The 20,351-nt window shown below is 45.1% G+C and overlaps 1 protein-coding gene across 1 annotated transcript in view; it reads right to left on the reverse strand.

Moving 5' to 3' along the window:
- RELN (reelin) overlaps positions 1-20,351 on the reverse strand; it is a 659,346-nt gene that overhangs the window by 224,403 nt on the left and 414,592 nt on the right. The gene's annotated exons all lie outside the window — the stretch shown is intronic.

Below are 20,351 nucleotides of genomic sequence, written 5' to 3' on the forward strand. Positions count from 1 at the left end.
ATCCCGCCCTTCCCACTAGGTGGCTCAGGGCGGCTTACAACATATAAAACTAACATAAAATCTAAAATTAAGCATTAAAATCAACATTTCATAAGTTATAGTTAAAAATCTAAACATTTGTTATATACATAGACATTAAAATCACAAAGCGGACCTACAGCTACACTCATCGATTGCATGTTCAATATTCGATGTTCCATGTTCGATGTTCAGTACTCAGTGCTCTGTGCCGATTAGTTGTGGGCCAGCCGGAAGAGGGATGTCTAACAGGCCCTGCGGAATTGGGTAAGATCCCGCAGGGCCCTTACCTCTTCCGGCAGCTGGTTCCACCAAGATGGAGCCATTACGGAGAAGGCCCGGTCTCTTGTAACTTTCAAATGGGCTTCCTTTGGCCCGGGGACGACCAGGAGGTTTGCTTGGTACTACATCATTTGCCTCTAAGGGGATGCTTGTAACAGTGATTTGGTTATTTATTTAAAAATGTACACCCTTCCTTTCCCCTTGGCTCAGTTAACCTCTCCCATCTCAAATCTTGATGTGGAAATGATCCATTCATTGCAAGTGTTAGCAGGGACTATACAGATGAAGGATCCATTTCTAAATCAGTTTGTAACTTGGTATGTATGTGCACTTCCTTTCTCGGGTATACACTGATATATTCTAATCCTGGGGTTTGGGAATTGTATAGCTCCTTCAAAACAGAGTAGTAATGAGCATGGTGCAGGAACCGGCATTTAAAAAAATCTTCAGGGGCTCCGTTTACAATTTTATTTGGTTGTGAACAAGTTAACATGAGAGGTTTTTAAGTAGGTTGATTTGTTTGGAGAAATTTCTGATTTCTGATAACCAACTGATTGGTTATTAATAAAGATTTTTTCTTTTCTTTTTCAAAATGATAATACTGGGATTTCTTTTTCTTTCCCCCCATGACCAAGGGTAAGCTTTGTATGAAGTGCCATGTATGCATGGCCTGCACTTAGGTCATTAGCATGATTTCAAAGCTTGTAAACTAACTATAGACAGGAAATTGAAGAGCAGAAGCCATGGAATTGTTCTGTAAATTAAACACCATCAATTGTGATTCCCAAGTAAATTCAACAATCAGTGAACATGTGGCAATACAGTAGGTGCAACAGGAAAGCAAAAGACTGAAATCCTTGCAATTTAAAATAACACAAACAACTTGGGGGGGGGCACCATGGAGCTTTCCTGGAACACATCTAGTTATTAAGTTTGTGTTCAGAGCCCATGATTTCCAAACTGCAATGGCATCACCATCAAGAAGAAGGGTGAAAAACACTTATTGCAAGTGCCTAAAGACTTTTCCGGACGTCTTATTTTCATTGCTTGTGTACCTATATTGTGTCGGATTCCCCTTCCCCTTTCCACATGTGTTTTCCTCCCTCTAGTGGTCACTTTGATATTGCATCCCTGCATCTCCAGGGATGCAATATCAAACACTTTTATTGAGTTTGTAAATAAGTTGGAGATACAGCAATGAAATATCAAAGTGACCACTAAAAATGTAAAGGTAGTCCCCTGTGCAAGCACCAGTCCCAGCAGGAGCAAAACACAAAATAAAAGAAAAGGACACCATATGGGCACACAAGTGAGGAAATAACATGTACAAAGAGCCATTAATCTTGTGTAACTAAGGAAGGAAGATTATTCACTACTTTGTATGTGAGTTAATTCCTACTCAATTGGAATCTGAAATAATTTCACATATTGTGAGGTAGCAGCTCAAAATACTCCCTGAGCAGGAGTGCCTAGGGCCCATTCCGTGATCTAAATTCAGTAATGTACAAGAAGATAATGTCCTATGCTTAATTATATATTATCATTGCCCTTAGGTTCCATGGAGAGAGATGATTTAGATTATATATTACCTGGAGTATTAGAAAATGGGAAACTCTGCTTCCACAATTTGCTTCCTAGAATCTAAACTTCCAATCTGTATTTGATTATTTATGAAAGCAAACAGTTCAGATTAAGGATCATAGTGTTTTAGGTAAAGATTAGTAAGAGGTTGCTATTCAGCTGAAAGAAGAACAATATACATTATTCAAGCTTCAGTTACTTAAAGCAATATATACAATCTGGTTATACTGTCCTTGGCCTTATGGAATATGACTCTAGCTTTCTTTGGGATGGCTGAAATTATTCATGGAACTTCTTGAGGATTTGGGGGTTCTTTTGTGCAATATGGGCTGAATTTTCGCTGATACCATTACAAAACTGGTGACGTTATAATTGAACTGTGCTATTTCAGAATGCAGCCGGGACAAGGTAGAATATATTTCTAAACAACAACAAACATCTCCCCTTTGCATAAAAACTCAGCATCTTGGGGAGAAGACTAGGCTACAACCCATCACCCTGCTGGGCCCAGCACCACCATTCAGTTCTTGCGTGAGGATTGCTAGACTGGGTGGCTTGCCAAGTTGCAAGTGGCAGCTAGGCTAAGGCACTTCCCTCAGTGGTGGCAGAAAGATGAAGGGTCAGACTTACTGGGGCCCTGGTTTTGTAGCACTGGTGAGGATGGGGAGAGGCAGATGGGGACAGCTAGGCTAACCAGCCTCAGGGAAGCTGGGGCAGCTGTTGGAGATACACAAAGTCAGAAGGAGAACACAGATGAAACACCTTTTAAATGCAGAATAACTGTGTTCTGTAAGATGCTACACTTAGATTATATAAATAATTATATTCAGAAGATATTCCACAATATTCCACAATATACAATCAATTATGAATTATACACAGTGCTAGACATACTCCTCCATAGGTGTTGTTAGGATAAATGTCCAAACAGTCAAATTCTTAAAGCAGTAGCACACAATTCTCTTTGTAGCCCAGCTTTCATCCTCAGTTGTTGTAGACATGCTGTAGAACAATATGCATAATACAACGCAATTTCCGGAAACGTATGCGTTTCAAGGATGGAGCCCTTTTTAGGTAAGTGACTTCATCAAAGAGCAGCTCTCCCAATGAATAATTCCTGTACTCCAAGGAGTTTTTTTTCACTCAAAAAGAAGAATCTTATTAAGGGGATCTCAATTAAAAGTTTCCTGCTGCATAAGTCATAAGTCCTGGCTGGCTGGCGAGGATTGTGGGGCCCAGCCACACTATGAGGCAGCCTCCCGGGGCCTGGCTGGCTGGCCAGAATTGCTATGGGGCCTGGAAAAGTCATTGTCACAGTTCAGGTACGTTTTCCCCACATTTCTTTATTTTCCTTTCCATTTCTTCCCATTTCTTTTCCCCCTAATTTCCCTTTCTTCCCTTTTCTTTATTTCCATTTCTTACCCCCATTTATTTATTTCTCTTTATTTCTCTTTCTCTCCTTCTTTTCCTTTATTACCCTTTCTTCCCCCATTTCTTTATTTCCTTCTTTCCATTTCTTCCCACCATTTCTTTCTTTCCCTTTCTTCCCCCATTTATTTCCCTTTCTTTCCCTTTCTTCATTCCTCCCTTTCTTTATTTCCCTTTCTTCCCCCATTTATTTCCCTTTCTTCATTTCTTTATTCCCCCCTTTCTTATATTTCCCTTTCTTCCCCCATTTCTTTATTTCCCTTTGTTCCCTTCATTTCTTTATTTCCCTTTATTCTCCCCATTTCCCTATTTCCCTTTCTTCCTCTTTTTTCCATTTCATTTCCCTTTCTTCCCCCCATTTCTTTATTTCCGTTTATTTCCTTTCTTCCCCCATTTCTTTATTTTCCTTTCTCCCCTTTTCTTCCCTTCATTTAATTTCTCTTTCTTCCCCTCATTTCTTTATTTCCCTTTCTTTTATTTTCTCCTTCCTTCCTCTCTCTCTCTCTGTGGAGCCTGAGTGGAAAACATTGTGAAAGACTGCTGCTGGGTTATGTAGGTGCCTTTAAAGGTCTGCTGGGAGCAGCTGCAGTTTCTGCATGAAGGGAGGGAGATAGGGGTGGGGGGTGGGAGCCAGCTACCACCAATTCAAGTTGCACTTGATTATCCCAGATGGTGTGGCCTAATATGCTAATGAGTATGTGACCTAATATGCTAATATTAGGGAATGTGGTCTAATATGCTAATGAGCTCCTACTGGATTTTTTCTACAAAAAAAAAGCCCTGGAACCAGGCATTTGCCTAGGGCAGCAGGCTGTGTGTGTGTGTGCCAAATTAGGTTCTCCTCACATGACTTCAAATAGAAAAACAATTATTTGCATTAATTTTGTCAGCCTGAATTGTTCTCTCTCGGCAGAGCACTGTTTTTTAAGTTGATAATTTTTAATGGCCCACAAATGATGTTATAAATATCCAAATAGCCCTTGGCAGAAAAAAGGTTCCCCACCCTTGCCTTAGGGGTTGGAAGGGAACACATGCAACACATTTTCTTTCCCCTCAGCCATACTGAGGTGGGAAGGTCTTTACAGAATTTTTGGGCCATGCTACCTAGAAAGGCTTCTGCGAAAGCCTCCTTCACCTCTTTGGGCAAAAGGCCTGAGCCCTTGATCAGGTGGCCATTGGCCTCCATCAAGGGGCTGAGGCCTTAGCAAAATGGCCTGTGGCCTTTTGCCCACCATTGCAGAACCCTGGGAACCACCCTGGGACTGTCCAGATCCCACTCCCTCACAGTAAGGGGAAGGCTCCTACACAAGGTCTGGGGCTTCTGGGGACAGGAAACACAGCTGTTCTTCAGGGCATCATGCAAGTATGGATGAACCTCACCGAGCATGTCCAACAGCTGCTCCCCTCTTTCAGGATGCCATGGCTGTCTCCCTGGGGCCCTCCAAGCAAAGGCATGCTGGGACCTGCATAGCCAGACCAAGAGGCCCACCTAGAGTAGCCAAAAGGTCTGGTCTCCTAGTGACCCCATCTTCCCAGTAGCTTGGAGGACAAGGCCCTGTAGAATTGGGCTGTGATCAATAGGAAGCGCACCCAGAAATGCAAAGCTAATAAGATGTCTTTAGGAGGAGAGAAATCCAGCAATGACAGGACTTCTGGTGAGTTATTCTCTAATGCGGGATCTGCCTATGTGGCAGGGGAATACTGGGTGTCTGTGGCACATTTCCTGCCCCTGCCTGCATAGGGCATACAGACAGGCCTGTAGCCAGGATTTCTAAGGTTGGGGGGGGGGGTATGAAGAATGGTCAGGGGGCACTTAGCGAGTCACCAGAAGTCAACCAGGACTTCCAGGCAGGCAAAGTCAGGCCCATTCGCATGCACGCACACACATACAATACAACAACAACCCCCCCTGCCTGCCCCTGAGTTGACGAGGGGTTTTCCACCCAGACCACTGGGGCCCTGCTGCTCCCAATGGACAGTCTGATGGAGCAGGTTGGTAGTAGTGGCAGCCGGGGTAGGCTCTTGCCTGAGCAAAGGCGGGAGGGGGTGGGGAGCGCCTGGGAAGTGGGAATTCTCCAGGAGAGCTGTGGAGGATGAAGCCATCGAGCCCCTTCCCTCCTTCCCTGGGCTGTGTACTCTGTTTGTTCCCTCTGTGCCACTGACTGGGAACTCCCTCCATCTTTTGGCCCTGGACACATCCAAGTCTCTCCCGGAGCCACACTGGGCAACAGTGGCGGCAGCAGCAGCTGAAGCAGCTTTTCTGGAGTGCTGCTGCTGCAGCATGGGTAGCCTGGCTTGGGTGACAGATAAGGCCCTGCAGCAGCCCTAAAGGGATCCCCCCATCCCTGTTTAATTGTGTGCAAGGGGCAGCAGGAGCATGTTCCAGCCTCCTGCACCTTTAAATTGTGTGGGAAGCTGGCACCTTCTACTGCTGCCCCTTGTGCATGATTAAACAGGGGTGGGGGCACTTTATATCAAACGGGAGGGGTGGTGGCTGCTCTTGCACACTCCTGTGATTGCATGATTTTCACTCCCGTGGTCACTCAAGCTGTGGAAAGGGGAAAGAGGGAAGGTTGGGGAACCTGACTAGAGGCACCTGACAGGAAGTCAGGGGCAGGGCACCCAGAGGACATAAGGACATAAGAGAAGCCATGTTGGATCAGGCCAATGGCCCCTCCAGTCCAACACTCTGTGTCACACATAAGAACATAAGAGAAGCTATGTTGGATCAGGCCAATGGCCCCTCCAGTCCAACACTCTGTGTCACACATAAGAACATAAGAGAAGCCATGTTGGATCAGGCCAGTGGCCCCTCCAGTCCAACACTCTGTGTCACACATAAGAACATAAGAGAAGCCATGTTGGATCAGGCCAATGGCCCCTCCAGTCCAACACTCTGTATCACACATAAGAACATAAGAGAAGCCATGTTGGATCAGGCCAATGGCCCATCCAGTCCAACACTCTGTGTCACACATAAGAACATAAGAGAAGCCATGTTGGATCAGGCCAATGGCCCATCCAGTCCAACACTCTGTGTCACACAGTGGCCAAAAAAATTATATACATACACACACACATATATATACACACTGTGGCTAATAGCCACTGATGGACCTCTGCTCCATATTTTTATCCAATCCTCTCTTGAAGCTGGCTGTGCTTGTAGCTGCTACCACCTCCTGTGGCAGTGAATTCCACATGTTAATCACCCTTTGGGTGAAGAAGTACCTCCTTTTATCCGTTCTAACCCGACTGCTCAGCAATTCCATTGAATGCTCACGAGTTTTTGTATTGTGAGAAAGGGAGAAAATTACTTCTTTCTCTACCTTCTCCATCCCATGCATAATCTTGTAAACCTCTATCATGTCACCCTGCAGTCGACGTTTCTCCAAGCTAAACAGCCCCAAGCGTTTTAACCTTTCTTCATAGGGAAAGTGTTCAAAACCTTTAATCATTCTAGTTGCCCTTTTCTGGACTTTTTCCAATGCTATAATATCCTTTTTGAGGTGTGGTGACCAGAATTGCACACAGTATTCCAAATGAGACCGCACCATCGATTTATACAGGGGCATTATGATACAGGCTGATTTGTTTTCAGTTCCCTTCCTAATAATTCCCAGCATGGCGTTGGCCTTTTTTATTGCAATCGCACACTGTCTTGACATTTTCAGTGAGTTATCTACCACAACCCCAAGATCTCTCTCTTGGTCAGTCTCTGCCAGTTCACACCCCATCAACTTGTATTTGTAGCTGGGATTCTTGGCCCCAATGTGCATTACTTTGCACTTGGCCACAATGAACCTCATCTGCCACATTGATGCCCATGCACCCAGCCTCAACAGATCCCTTTGGAGTTCCTCACAATCCTCTCTGATTCTCACCACCCTGAACAATTTAGTGTCATCGGCAAACTTGGCCACTTCACTGCTTACTCTCAACTCCAAATCATTTATGAACAAGTTAAAGGGCATGAGACCCAGTACTGAGCCCTGTGGCACTCCACTGCTTACCGTCCTCCACTGTGAAGACTGCCCATTTATACTCACTCTCTGCTCCCTATTACTCAGCCAGTTTTTGATCCACAAGAAGACCTGTCCTTTTACTCCATGACTCTCGAGCTTACTAAGGAACCTTTGATGAGGAACTTTATCAAAAGCTTTCTGGAAGTCAAGGTAAACAATATCTATCGGGTCTCATTTGTCCACATGTTTGTTCACCCCCTCAAAGAAATGTAACAGGTTAGTGAGGCAAGATCTTCCCTTACATAACCCATGCTGAGTCTTCCTCAGTAACTCATGTTCAGCAATGTGCCTACTCATTCTGTCCTTGATAATGGTTTCTACCAACTTTCCCGGTATTGAAGTCAGACTGACTGGCCTGTAGTTACCCGGATCTCCTCTGGAACCCTTTTTAAAGATGGGGGTGAAATTTGCTACCTTCCAGTCCTCAGGAACGGAGGCAGATTTCAATGAAAGATTACATATTTTTGTCAGAAGATCCACAAGTTCAACTTTGAGTTCTTTCAGAACTCTTGGATGCATGCCATCCGGACCTGATGACTTATTAGTTTTTAATTCATCTATCAGTTGTAGGACCTCCTCTCTTGTCACCTCAATCTGACTCAGGTCTTTCAACACCCCTTCCAAAATAAGTGGTTCTGGAGCAGGCAAACACTTCTCATCTTCCACAGTGAAGACGGAGGCAAAAAATGCATTCAGCTTCTCAGCCATTTCCCTATCCTCCTTCAGTAATCCTTTGACCCCTTGGTCATCCAAGGGCCCCACTGCCTCCCTGGTTGGTTTCCTGCTTCTAATATACTTGAAGAGATTTTTATTGTTGGTCTTTATGTTTTTTGCAATATGTCCACATTCGAGTTTGTTAAAGGAGGGCAATATGCTCCTCATAGTCCCCTTTTGCCTGCCTGATCACAGTCTTGCATTTTATTTGCCACAGCCTGTGATCCCTTTTATTAATCTCACTTGGACTAGCTCTCCACCGCTTAAAGGAGTCCTTCTTACCTTTTACAGCTTCCATTACTTTGTTTGTTAACCATGCAGCCCTTTTCTTATACCTGTTTGTCCTTTTCCTAACTTGTGGTATATATTTTATCTGAGCTTCTAGGATTGTAGTTTTAAATAGCCTCCAAGCTTCCCCAAGGGTTTTGACTGTATTTGTCAGGAAATGTTAATTTCTTGAATGAAAGATGCTTATTAAATATAGTTGCAATGCCTAACCCATGTTACTAACCATAAATGAAGCTGGGCACATCAAAGTAGAATATTGCTAGTGCCCTGCTTGGGCCTCTCTCACGATTACTAACAAATGCAGGAATTTGTCCTTTGAAGATAAAAGCGCCTCCAGGGATGAACTCTCCAGTCCCAGGAAGGAAAACCACAGGGGAAAGATAAGGGGATGTTACCGTGTGAATATTCACACGTGAATACAGCATTGTTTAGAATTTGTAGCTTTGTTTAGAGAACCTTTGATGTGCCACCTTTAAGTATGCTCTGCAACGTTACTTAGTATCAGTCCCAATCTTCTTGTTCACTGCATATGGATTATCAAATAAACCTTACTTTGTTTCAACTCAGGGACTGGTTACTTGAAATCTGATTGCCTGACAGTATTTACCTTTCCTTTCAGTTTCCTCTTCACATGCCTCCTCATCTCAGCGAATTTACCCCTTTTAAAGTTAAACGCGTTGTGCCAGTCTTTTGGGGCAACTCTCTATTTATACAAATGGTGAAATCAATAACGTTATGGTCACTGCTCCCAAGTGGTGCGATCACTTTTACATCTCTCACCAGGTCTTGGGCATTACTTAGGACCAAATCCAGGATCGCCCCACCCCTGGTAGGGTCAGAGACCATCTGTTCCATAGCACAGTCATTGAGAGCATCTAGAAACTCAATCTCTTTCTCTCGACCAGAACACATATTGACCCAATCAATCTGCGGGTAGTTAAAATCACCTATGATGACACAGTTTTTACCTCTAGTCACTATCTTTAAGCCTTCCATCATATTATAGTCGTCTATCTTTTGATTTGGTGGGTGATAACAAACTCCCATAGTTAAATTTCCCTTTGGGCCCTCTATTTCAACCCAAAGCATTTCTAGAAGGGATTTAATTCTCTGACCTCAGCCTTACTGTATGCCCTCTCTGACATACAGAGCCACCCCACCTCCAACCCTTCCCTCCCTATCCTTCCAATATAACTTATACCCAGGAATCACCGTGTCCCACTGATTCTCCTCATTCCACCAAGTTTCTGAAATTCCCACAATGTCTGTTTTCTCCCAACACTAAACATTCCAACTCACCAATTTTACTTTGAACACTTCTAGCATTTGTGTACAAACATCTATAATTTCCCAGGCAAGCTAGGCCTACCTCCTTCCTCCTGCTGCCTTGGACTCTGGCAGGCAGTCCATTCTGTTTGTCACCATCTCAGTGGACAACTCTGATCCATTACCCAGTAGAAAAGTAACAGCTAACCCTTCATCTCTTCGAGATGAGTCCTCCCGAACCAGAGACATTTCATCTCCTGTCGACTTTCCCCCAAGATTTAGTTTTAAAACTGCTCTGCCACCTTTTTGATTTTAAACGCCAGCAGCCTGGTTCCATCTGGGGACAAGTGGAGACCGTCTTTTTTGTACAGCTCCCGCTTGTTCCAGAAAGCATCCCAGTGCCTAACAAACTTAAACCCTTCCTCCTTACACCATCCTCTCATCCACACATTGAGACTTCTAATTTGTGCCTGTCTCTCCAGCCCTGCACGTGGAACAGGTAGCACTTCTGAGAAGGCTACCTTAGAGGTCCTGGCCTTAAGTCTCCCGCCTAGCAGCCTAAATTTTTCCTCCAGGACCTCACGACTGCATTTCCCTGCATCGTTGGTGCCAACATGCACCACGACCACTGGCTCCTCCCCAGCACTGTCTATCAGCCTATCTACTACACCATGGCTACGGGCCTGCATACAGAGGGGGGTGGGGATGGGTTGGGCCCAGAGGCCATCTGGGAGGCTAAGCACCCTAGGTATCACTTTACCTCCATTTACATATGGTGTCTATGAGGAACTCCCCCCCCCCCAGGTATCCCTCTCATTTGTAAGGAGAGTGATACTACGTGGGCATATTCTCATTTCCCAAGTCAAAAGCCAAGGTCAGCAGGCACAGGTCACAGCCTGAAAAATGGGGGAGAGAGGAGTCCAACAGCACATTCCATAATTTGGTGGTAGGAGATGCAGTTTTCATGGGGGTTGTTTATTCTGAGGCTGGCATCTATCCAACCACATGGGCAATGTTTTAAGGAAGTGGGCTTTGGTGGGCAGTGCCACAGCCTTGGATTTTGATGAGTGTTCCATAAGAGCGCCTCTCACAGCTAGGCAGTCAAGTGGGAATTGATCACTGATAAATTATGGTTTCCCAAAGTTTTTGTCATGAACAAATGCCACTGTGCTCACTGCAAGTTCAGACACAACTGTGACAGCTGTTTCAGTCTGCAGTCTAGGCCCTTGAGGCCACAGCAATTCCCAACCCTTTCAGAAAAGCCAACCCCCATCAGTTGGCAACAAGAGGATGGAGCGGGGGTCAGCGGTCATCCCCACCACCACTTCTGGTCCCTTCAAATAATCCCCAGCACTCTGGGGGTGCAAGTCTGGGCCTTGTTTGCATGCCCACCTTCCTTTAGACCTTTGCCTTCCACTACAGTGTTATCTGATCACACCATGGCCTATTTCCTCTGGCATGGATTCACTTGTGGCTTTTGAATCCCATTCGTGGGCCCAAGGTTCCTGTGGAACTAGGCAACTTGAAATCCGCCCATGAGATTCGTGAAATCATTTTGGCTAAAGTCACCAAGGAATGTGAATCCAGAAGAAGTGGGATAACATGATGGCTGGCTGGGGGTGTCCCTGTTAGGGGTGGTCCGTAAGAAGGCTCTGGGTGAGCTTTGGATAATCCAACACCTATCCTACCCCAACAGATTGGTAGTCAATGTCATCCCCCAGGAGTTTCACAAGGTGTGGAATGCATCTTTAATTTTTGATGTATTTATTTCGTGGATTTTATTCCACCCTACTCTGCAAATGGGCAGGGAAGAGGAAGTCCCTCAATTATGTCAGACCCAGGCTATCATAGCCATGTGATCAGTCTGGTGTCGTTTTGTGGTCGGGGGGAAAGGCCAAGTGCAATGTGCTACTGCTGGTGCACTCTGAAGTCTTTTGCGTCTTGGGCTTTAAACTTTATGACAAGGCTACACTCAAGAGTAGCTCTCTGGCCTGTGTGGCTTTTGAGATATGCAGCACATTCTTGGAGTGGGATATCAAGGACTACATCCAATTCTCCCACATCACACACTAGTTGGATGAATTCTTGTTTGCTGGCCGGGCTGGGAGGCCCACATACACTTCCCATTTGGCCACTTTCCAGGCTCTGGCAGACAAAAGTGGGGTTCTACTAAGCCCAGGGTAAAAATGAGGTTCCTGTCACTCAACCAATGTACCCGGGGATCTTTCTAGATTCTGTCCAGGGAATCTCCTGCCTTCCAGATGACAAGCTGTCTGCCTTAAGAACTATCATCTCTTAGAATCAGAGTTGGAAGGGACCTCCAGGGTCATCTTGCCCCAACCCCTTGCACAATGCAGGAAACTCACAAATACCTCCCCCTAAATTCACAGGATCTTCAATGCTGTCAGATGGTCATCTAGCCTCTGTTTAAAAACCTCCAAGGAAGGAGAGCCCACCACCTCCTGAGGAAGCCTGTTCCACTGAGGACGCTGTAACAGTCAGGAAGTTCTTCCTAATGTTGAGCCAGAAACTCTTTTGATTTAATTTCAACCCATTGGTTCTGGTCCTACCTTCTGGGGCTACAGAAAATAATTTCACACCATCCTCTATATGATAGCCCTTCAAATACTTGAAGATGGTGATCATATCACCTCCTCTCCAGGCTAAACATGCCCAGCTCCTTCAACCTTTCTTCATAGCACTTGGTCTCCAGACCTCTCATCATCTTCGTCACCCTCCTCTGGGCCCCTTCCAGCTTGTCTATATCCTTCTTAAAATGTGGTGCTCAAAACTGAACACAATACTCCAGGTGAGGTCTTACCAGAGCAGAGTAAAGCAATACCATCACATCACGTGATCTGGACACAATACTTCTGTTGATACAGCCCAAAATTGCATTTGCCTTTTTAGCCACCGCATCACACTGTTGACTCATGTTCAGCGTATGGTCCACTAAGACCCCTAAATACTTTTCGCATATACTACTGCTAAGACAAGTCTCCCCCATTCTATAACCATGCACTGGATTTTTCCTACCTAAATGCAGAACTTTTCATTGATCCCTGTTAAAATTCATTTTATTGATTTTAGCCCAGTTTTCCAGCCTGTCAAGATCATCCTGTATCCTGTTTCTGTCTTCTACTGTATTTGCAGCCCCTCCCAATTTAGTATCATCTGCAGATTTAATAAGCATTCCCTCTATTTCTTCATCCAAATCATTTATAAAGATGTTGAACAAAACAGGTCCCAGGACAAATCCTTGAGGCACTCCACTTGTCAGTCCTCTCCAAGAGAATGAGGAACTGTTCACAAGCACTCTTTGGAAGTGATCTGTCAACCAGTTATAGATCCACCTACTGGTAACAGGATCCAAACCACATTTTACCAACTTGTCAACAAGGATAGTATGTGGAACCTTATTAAAAAAAAAGCCTTACTGAAAACAAGATGAACGATGTCTACAGCATTCCCCTGATTCAGCAAGGTAGTCACTTTCTCAAAAAAAAGAGATCAGGTTAGTCTGACATGACTTGTTCTTCAGAAATCCAGGCTGGCTCTTAGTAATCACAGCCATCCTTTCTAAATGTTCCAGGACTGACTGTTTGATGATTTATTCTAAAACTTTTCCAGGTATGGATGTCAAGCTGATGGGTCGGTAGTTACCCGGATCCTCCTTTTGCCCATTCTTGAAGATGGAGACAACATTCCCCGCCTCCAATCTTCCAGCACCTCTCCTGTTCTCCAAGAATTCTCAAAAATAATAGCCAGAGGCTCAGAAATTATATCCGCAAGTGCTTTTAGTACCCTTGGATACAGTTCATCTGGCCCTGAGGAGTTTGTTTCATTTAAAGAAACTAAGTGTTTATGTACTACCTCTATGCTGATCCTAGGTTGGAACTCCATACCCTCACTATATGTTCTGTTTATGCCAGGTTGAGCACTGTTTCCCTCAGAAGAGAAGACTGAGGGAAAGTAGGAATTGACCAGTTCTGCCCTTTCTTCATTACCTGTTACAATTTCACTTTCCTGCCCTCATAATGGGCCTACCATCTCCTTGCTCTTTTTCTTACTATGAACATAAGAAAAAAACCCTTTTTTGTTGTTCTTAGCATCTTCGGCCAGCCTATACTGAGCTTTAGCTTTCTTAAAGTTTTCTCTACAAGCACTGATGATTTGTTTATATTCATCCTTGGTTATAAAGCCCTCCTTCCAATTTCTCAGGTCTTTAGAGAGCTGTTTATGGAGCCATCTTGGCTTCTTTAGGCTTCTTCCATTTTTTTTCCTCATAGGAATTGTCTGTGATTGCGCTTTCAGTACTTCGCTTTTAAGAAATCCCCACCCCTCTTGAACCCCCTTCTTCCTAAGTATTTCTGACCATGGGATTTTACCCAGCATAGTTCTAAACTGGCCGAAGTTTGCCTTTCTGAATTCCATCCTGTAAGTCTGACTGCATATAGCTTTCCCCTTCCCCAAGACTGTAAATTCCAGAAACACATGGTCACTACTGCCCAGGGTGCCCATTATTTCCACTTCTTCAATCAATTCTGTCTTGTTGGCGAGAATCAAGTCCAAGATAGCAGATCCTCTTGTTTCCTTCTTCACTTTCTGGAAAAGGAAGTTGTCAGCAAGACAAGTCAGGAATCTATTTGACCTTTCATTTTCAGCAGAGCTGGACTTCCAACAGATGTCCAGGTAATTGAAATCTTCCTTGAGCACTCTCTCTCTTCTCTTGGAGAACTTTACAGTCTGTTGTAGGAGTATCTAATCCAAGTTCTCTGCCTGGCTTGGTCGTCTATAGCAGACCCCCACCATAATATCACTGTTATTTCTTACTCCTTTTATTTTTACCCAGAGACTCTCAACTGAGCTGCCATGCTCAGATTCACAGATTTCATCACAAGTATATACCTCCTTCACATATACTGCTATGCCTTCACCCTTTCTCATCGGTCTGTCCCTTTTAAATAAGTTGTACCCCTGAATCCTAGTAGTCCAGTTGTAAGTGTTATCCCACCAAGTTTCAGTAAGACCTATTAGGTCATACTCTCCTTCCTGTATTGGACTTCCAGTTTCTCCTGCTTGTTTCCCATACTCTGTATCTTAAACCCTGATTAGCAGGAAGTGCATGCTGAAGAGCTCCAGGCACTCCTCAGGTACGTTAATGTTGCCTGCCAGGACAGGTTTTCTGCACCCACACTGCAAGATCCACTGCAGTGGTTACCTCCTCACACCATCACATCAGGGTCATCTGGGGCATGAAGGCCAATCTCTGAGTCTTGTTCACCTTCCTTTTAGAGTTCAACAGGATGTCCATATGACAATTGCCCTCAGACATGAGCAGTTTGCTGCAAGGGCACTCAGGCACTGTAGGCAGCTGGGGTTTCAGAGTTTACCTCACAGGCTTCTGGTGCACTCACCAGTGACCCCTCATTTGGCAGGGACTAGCCTTCTAAGTGACCTCACTTTCCTTGACATTTTTCCTATCTTGATGGCTTTTACAGACTGGCAAGATCTGTTCAGGAACAAGCATATCTTTTTTTTGAGGCAACAGCCAGGCAATTGTCAGGACTTCACACTCTGGGTCATGAGACTGGTATACAGGCTCATCTTGGTCTGCCTCTCTGTGAACATCTTTTCAGCCTAGAGCATTGCATGCACAGATAATGACATTGCAGATGCCTTGTCTTGCTTTCAGGTGAGGAGGTTCTGGGTATTGGCCCTGATGTGAATCAATACCAGGACTCTGTCCTGGAGGTGCTGTGGGCTCTTGGTGATAAGTGACACAGAGAAAGTACTCCATTCTATTATGCTCACCACTCAGGGCTCTCACTTGCAGGCTGTGACAGCATTTCTTACTTTTTAAAAGGACAAGTGTTCCCTCCTCCCGTCTGTAGAGAATGTCCCTGCTTTGAAATGGTGATGTGTGAAAAGTCTTATCTGAACCTTCTCAGCTCAGGCTCGGGGGAGACAGGAAGCCTGGGAGTACCAAGGCCATGGGCCTCTAATCAACATGAGAATATATTAGTAACATCTATGTGTGAATGTTCCCCTTGCAAGATTCCCCGGCCTGCAGGAATCCCTTTGAAGTGTTCCTTATATGCAGTGTATCTATTATACGGTCTTCAGTCTTTTCAAGCTCTGGCCAAGTAACCAGTATCAATAAACTAGTTCTTTGTATCTACATTGACTCATTATTGAATCTGCAGACTTGAAAGAGAGGGGCCTAACACAGAAAATAATGGGCATCCATTTAGCACCTATATCCTTCTATAGATGGACCCTTGGGAATAACTACCCTTTGGGGGATTTCAGGTGGACCTGGCACCCAGAGTTCCCACTCTGGCCTGCCTATTCTATACATAACAAACTGCTGCCATACTTGGCTTTTGGATGGTTGCGCAGTGGGCCAGATCCAATTTTGTGGGGAGGCTGAGCCTGAAAGCCTGCTTACCTTGGTCAGGGCTTTTCAGGTGGGGCCATTCGGTGGTATGCCCATCTTGGCATGTCATCTGGCACTATCTCCCTGATGGCAAGGGAACCATGCAGTGGGGCACACCCAGGTAGGACCACTGGATCTTCCATCCTGTGTTGCTCCCCCAGCAGGCAGGGTGGTTGGAGCTACTGGCTGGCAGGCAGGTTGCCCAGTGCTTGGATCCATGCTCTGTGTAGCATCATGCTCCTGCAACTGCATTCCCCCTTTCCTCCCCACCACCTTGCCCCAGGATTGCAAACCATGAACTTGCCCCCTTAAAAAAAAATCATCTTCAGGCCAATCTAGGATAAAAGCTAAGCCTGGTCGTGTCATTCATTGAGTACATTTATTTCCTACTGTTTGTCCTCTGTGGAACTCAAACTGGCTCGCCTCTCATTTTCACAAGGTCTCTCTCTAGCCAACTGACAGAACTAAGAGGTGCTTCAGCAAAGTTGCTGTATCATATGCCTTCCAATACACTTTTGGGCCCAAGTCAGTGGCAACATTTCTTGCCACAATAGAATCGTTGTGCTCTTCCCATTCACTAGCTACATTCACTGGGATGCCTTTTCCTTGCCAGTGACATTACTGGAGAATCTGGGAACTGCCCAACTCTCTTGCCAAGGATCTCTTTAAGCAGCCTAATCCATAACTAAATGAACATCTGAAAATGATGTAACTCTTAACAACGTGTGTGTAGATTTTAAATTCTCTGGAACAAACCAGCCGACAGACCTCTATTGGCATGTGTCCTTGTGTTCTGTTGGAATCCATGAAGATGTCTGATAAGGCACAGTGTTAACTAGGAGGTGTGCATAACAAAGTTCCCAAGCAGAAGATATACATGAAAATCACTGTTTTAAGTTATCACCATGATTGTATTAGGAATATGGAATTCTTAATAAAACGAAACTACCCTCCCCAAAGAAATGCATGTTGTTTTCAAGTACAGATGCTGTTAGCTGGTTACAAAGCCTGCTTGCATTTTTCCTTGACTCTGCTGATTTCTCAAGATATCACATTTCTCCCAATTAGATCCTTGCAAGGGAGAAACACAAAACACTTCTAGCCAATCACCCTTGGAGACAAGCTGCAGAGAGCTGCAGTTCTCTTTCCCTCCCTCATTTATTGGGGGGTTTTGGAGCCCTTTTCTTCTACTTTCCAAGTACTATGCCTGGGAAAATAGACAGCTGGGATAGCTTGCTAAGGGGCCCATGGAATTTGTCACCTTTGGTAGACAGCACCTGCTCTGCTGTAAGTTTGGTTGAAAACAGCCATTTCAGCCCCCCCCCCCCCAAAAGTTTCCCATAGGGCATAATGGTGGGATATACTTAAAAAATTGACAGTAATGCCTTCTGGGACCAATGGAAGATGCCCTAAGAGCCACTGAATATAATGGGAACCAGGAATGCCAATTGATTTGCATAGCTCCATTGAAATACAGTACAGCACACGTAAGTTGCAATGAAAATGCAGGAAAGATTATAAGAAACCTGCCCTGGTCCTGAATGACAGCCTCCAGAGTGGAATTCCTGGGCCTGGGATGAGTGCTCAGGTGAAGGGCATGATGAAATGTTGGGTAGGGTATAAATATTTTAATAAATGGAAGAATAAATGAATAAACTTTGCTCGGTGGAGTAGCAGAATCAGAGCAGGATCACCACCCTGTCTTCTACAGCGAAGAGACCTCAATTGGCTTTTATTTCACTTCAGAATTAACATACCAATGAAGCTTGCCGTGCATCCCACCACTCTGGAAAAACAGCCTTTTCAATGTATACATTGACGTAAGGAACTAAGTAGTAGTGATTTTAGGATAGCATCAGGAAGAACCCACAAGGAATACAAAGGCATACAGTGCACATCACAGTTTTGTACATTTCATCATGGTAATGTTAAAACAGCAAGAGACTGTTTTACAAAATCCCATCCTCCTTGCCAACTTTTCTATTGGAATTATAGTTGAAAACCTGTCTATAAACAGCTGATGTCTTTAATAATTCTCTTTGTAAATTATTCAGCGCCTGCATCCACCAATTATGTAAGGGCTGTGTACTTGCAGCGAGTTCATTAAAACTGTATTTCAGTCAACCCTTAGAATTCACAATGGGATTTTGCAATAAGCTCAATAAAATTTTGATTAGGATTCAGAAACCTAAGCTTGTCAAAGTAAATATTCTTTTTTAAAATGTAAAGCACAATTATTATAAGAATGCCAAAGCTGCCGTTTCTCCTGGAGCTTCAACTCTTGTTATGCCACAAATGTTGGAACCTTGGAAGCCCCATGGGAGAGGCAAGTGAACAAGGTTATTCCCTAGCTAAGCTTCGCCCACCCCCTAATTTCCCTCAGTTCATACCTTCACCTATTTCACTCACCATGTTTGAACAGAGCAGGAGAAAGAAATAAGTCACTTTAATGGTTTAAAAAATGCTGACCCACAATTCAAGGAAAAGATAGCAAAACAACACCATCTTTTGTGATATTTCATGGCAGCCTTGAAGCCACTTCTCAATTATTCTGCAACCTTGAACCACTTCTCAATTATTCTGCAACATGGCATGGGCAAAGTATTTACTCATAGTGCCTCACAGCAAATAATTTATTTAAGAGTTAAACAGTTTTCTAAGAAAACAAATCTAAGGAGAAATGGTTTGACTTGCCTCTGCACAATCCTTAGGGGGGCGATAATTAGCTTCAGGAGTGGACTGACCCACAGACCAGCATAGTTTGGAGATACGCTGGCCAGTTATGCTAGAGCAGGACCCCAGATCTGCTGCACCGCTCTCGGACATCAGTGCAGCTCAGCAGTGGCTGTGCGTGGTATAATTCTGGCACATGGCTCTGTGCTGGCATTGTTGTGGGTGGATCACAGGGCATGGCTGGCGTTAGTCCATTCCCTCATGCTTTTCAGCCCAGGAAGGCTCCCTGACAAAGGTGCAGCCAATAAAAAAAGTGGCACAGCCTATAGGCAGCCATTGAACGGAAAAAAACCCAAGTGCCCCCCATAGCTGCAGCCACATCCATGAGGCTCCAAGCAGCTCAGAATGTCAACCCAGTGCACAACCAATCACTTTCTTCCTCTGTGGCTGCCAAGCCTCCTTCCCAGCACCCAATCACAACCCACCCAGCTTTACAAAAACCCCAGCTAGTCCACCTCATGAGGCAGGGAGTGTAGCACAGGATGCTGACTGAGAGTTTTCTGCTGTGCAGACTTTGAGCAAGTGCTGCTGGCCAGAAAAACACAGAGAGGGCACTTAGCACCACTGAGTGAGCACTTTGTGTCGACACCCAACAGGGAGACCAAAGTCCACACTTGTGACTGACTTCCCGGTTCTGAATTCTAAAAGGCACCCTGTCTCTGAAGGCAAGACACAAATGGGCACCTGCATACTAACAGGTTTCCCCCAACCTACTTCCTGCTTTCCCCTCATTTGCGGCTTATAGCTGCCCTGGCAAAGCTGTTTCCCGTACCCGAGTTCATCAGTATGGCAGCCCACTTGAGGTAGCAGGAGCCACAGAACCCACCACCATGGACCCCCCACACTTGCGGGGTTGGTGTGTAAGGTCTGGCTGGGAGAGCTTCCAGGGAGGGTGCCCAAGCTCTCTGCTGTGTACTGGACTGACAGATCAGTTGATTGCTGGGCTCCCCCTTGAACAGGATGCTGTGGGCAGATGGAGTCCCACCAAGCTGAGTGAGTGGGTAAACACACAATCCTTGTACTCATTCCCTTGTAGGCATGGACTCCTGTGGAGCTGCCAAGGTGGACCTTTACACCAGACAGGTGTTTTGGATGGCACCAGCCTTGGGATGTGTGGCTGTGGCCATGCAGTGGGCTCCCCACTGACCTATGATGGACGTCTATGCACCCACCAAGTCACTCTTGACCCCTTACTGCAGATGCACATGTCTCTGTTTCATCCATCTGCAGGTGACGATCCACCAGAGCAAGCTCTAGCTCAGGCTGCTATCCTCCCCACCCCACAGTGTCCTGGCAGCAGACTAAACCTGCCTTTGAAAGCCAACAATTGCATACACCCTCTGTGCCATTTGGACTGCACCCCAGGAGTGGAACGCTCTTTCCCCATGTGGTTAAGCAGAGGTGGATTCTGGTTCTTTTGGCATCATTCCCCCAAAAGCTTTCCAATAAAGGGTTCTCATTTGCTGCACCTATGTCTTTGTGTGTGCCTGTGTTGTCTGAGGGTTGCTGGGGAAGTTGAATAGCAACCCTGATGCTTCAGTTTGCCTGGGGCGTGGATGGTACTTGTCCTGCAAGTA

The sequence above is a fragment of the Heteronotia binoei genome, chromosome 8 (assembly GCF_032191835.1).
Source record: "Heteronotia binoei isolate CCM8104 ecotype False Entrance Well chromosome 8, APGP_CSIRO_Hbin_v1, whole genome shotgun sequence".
Classification (NCBI taxonomy): Eukaryota; Metazoa; Chordata; class Lepidosauria; order Squamata; family Gekkonidae; genus Heteronotia; species Heteronotia binoei.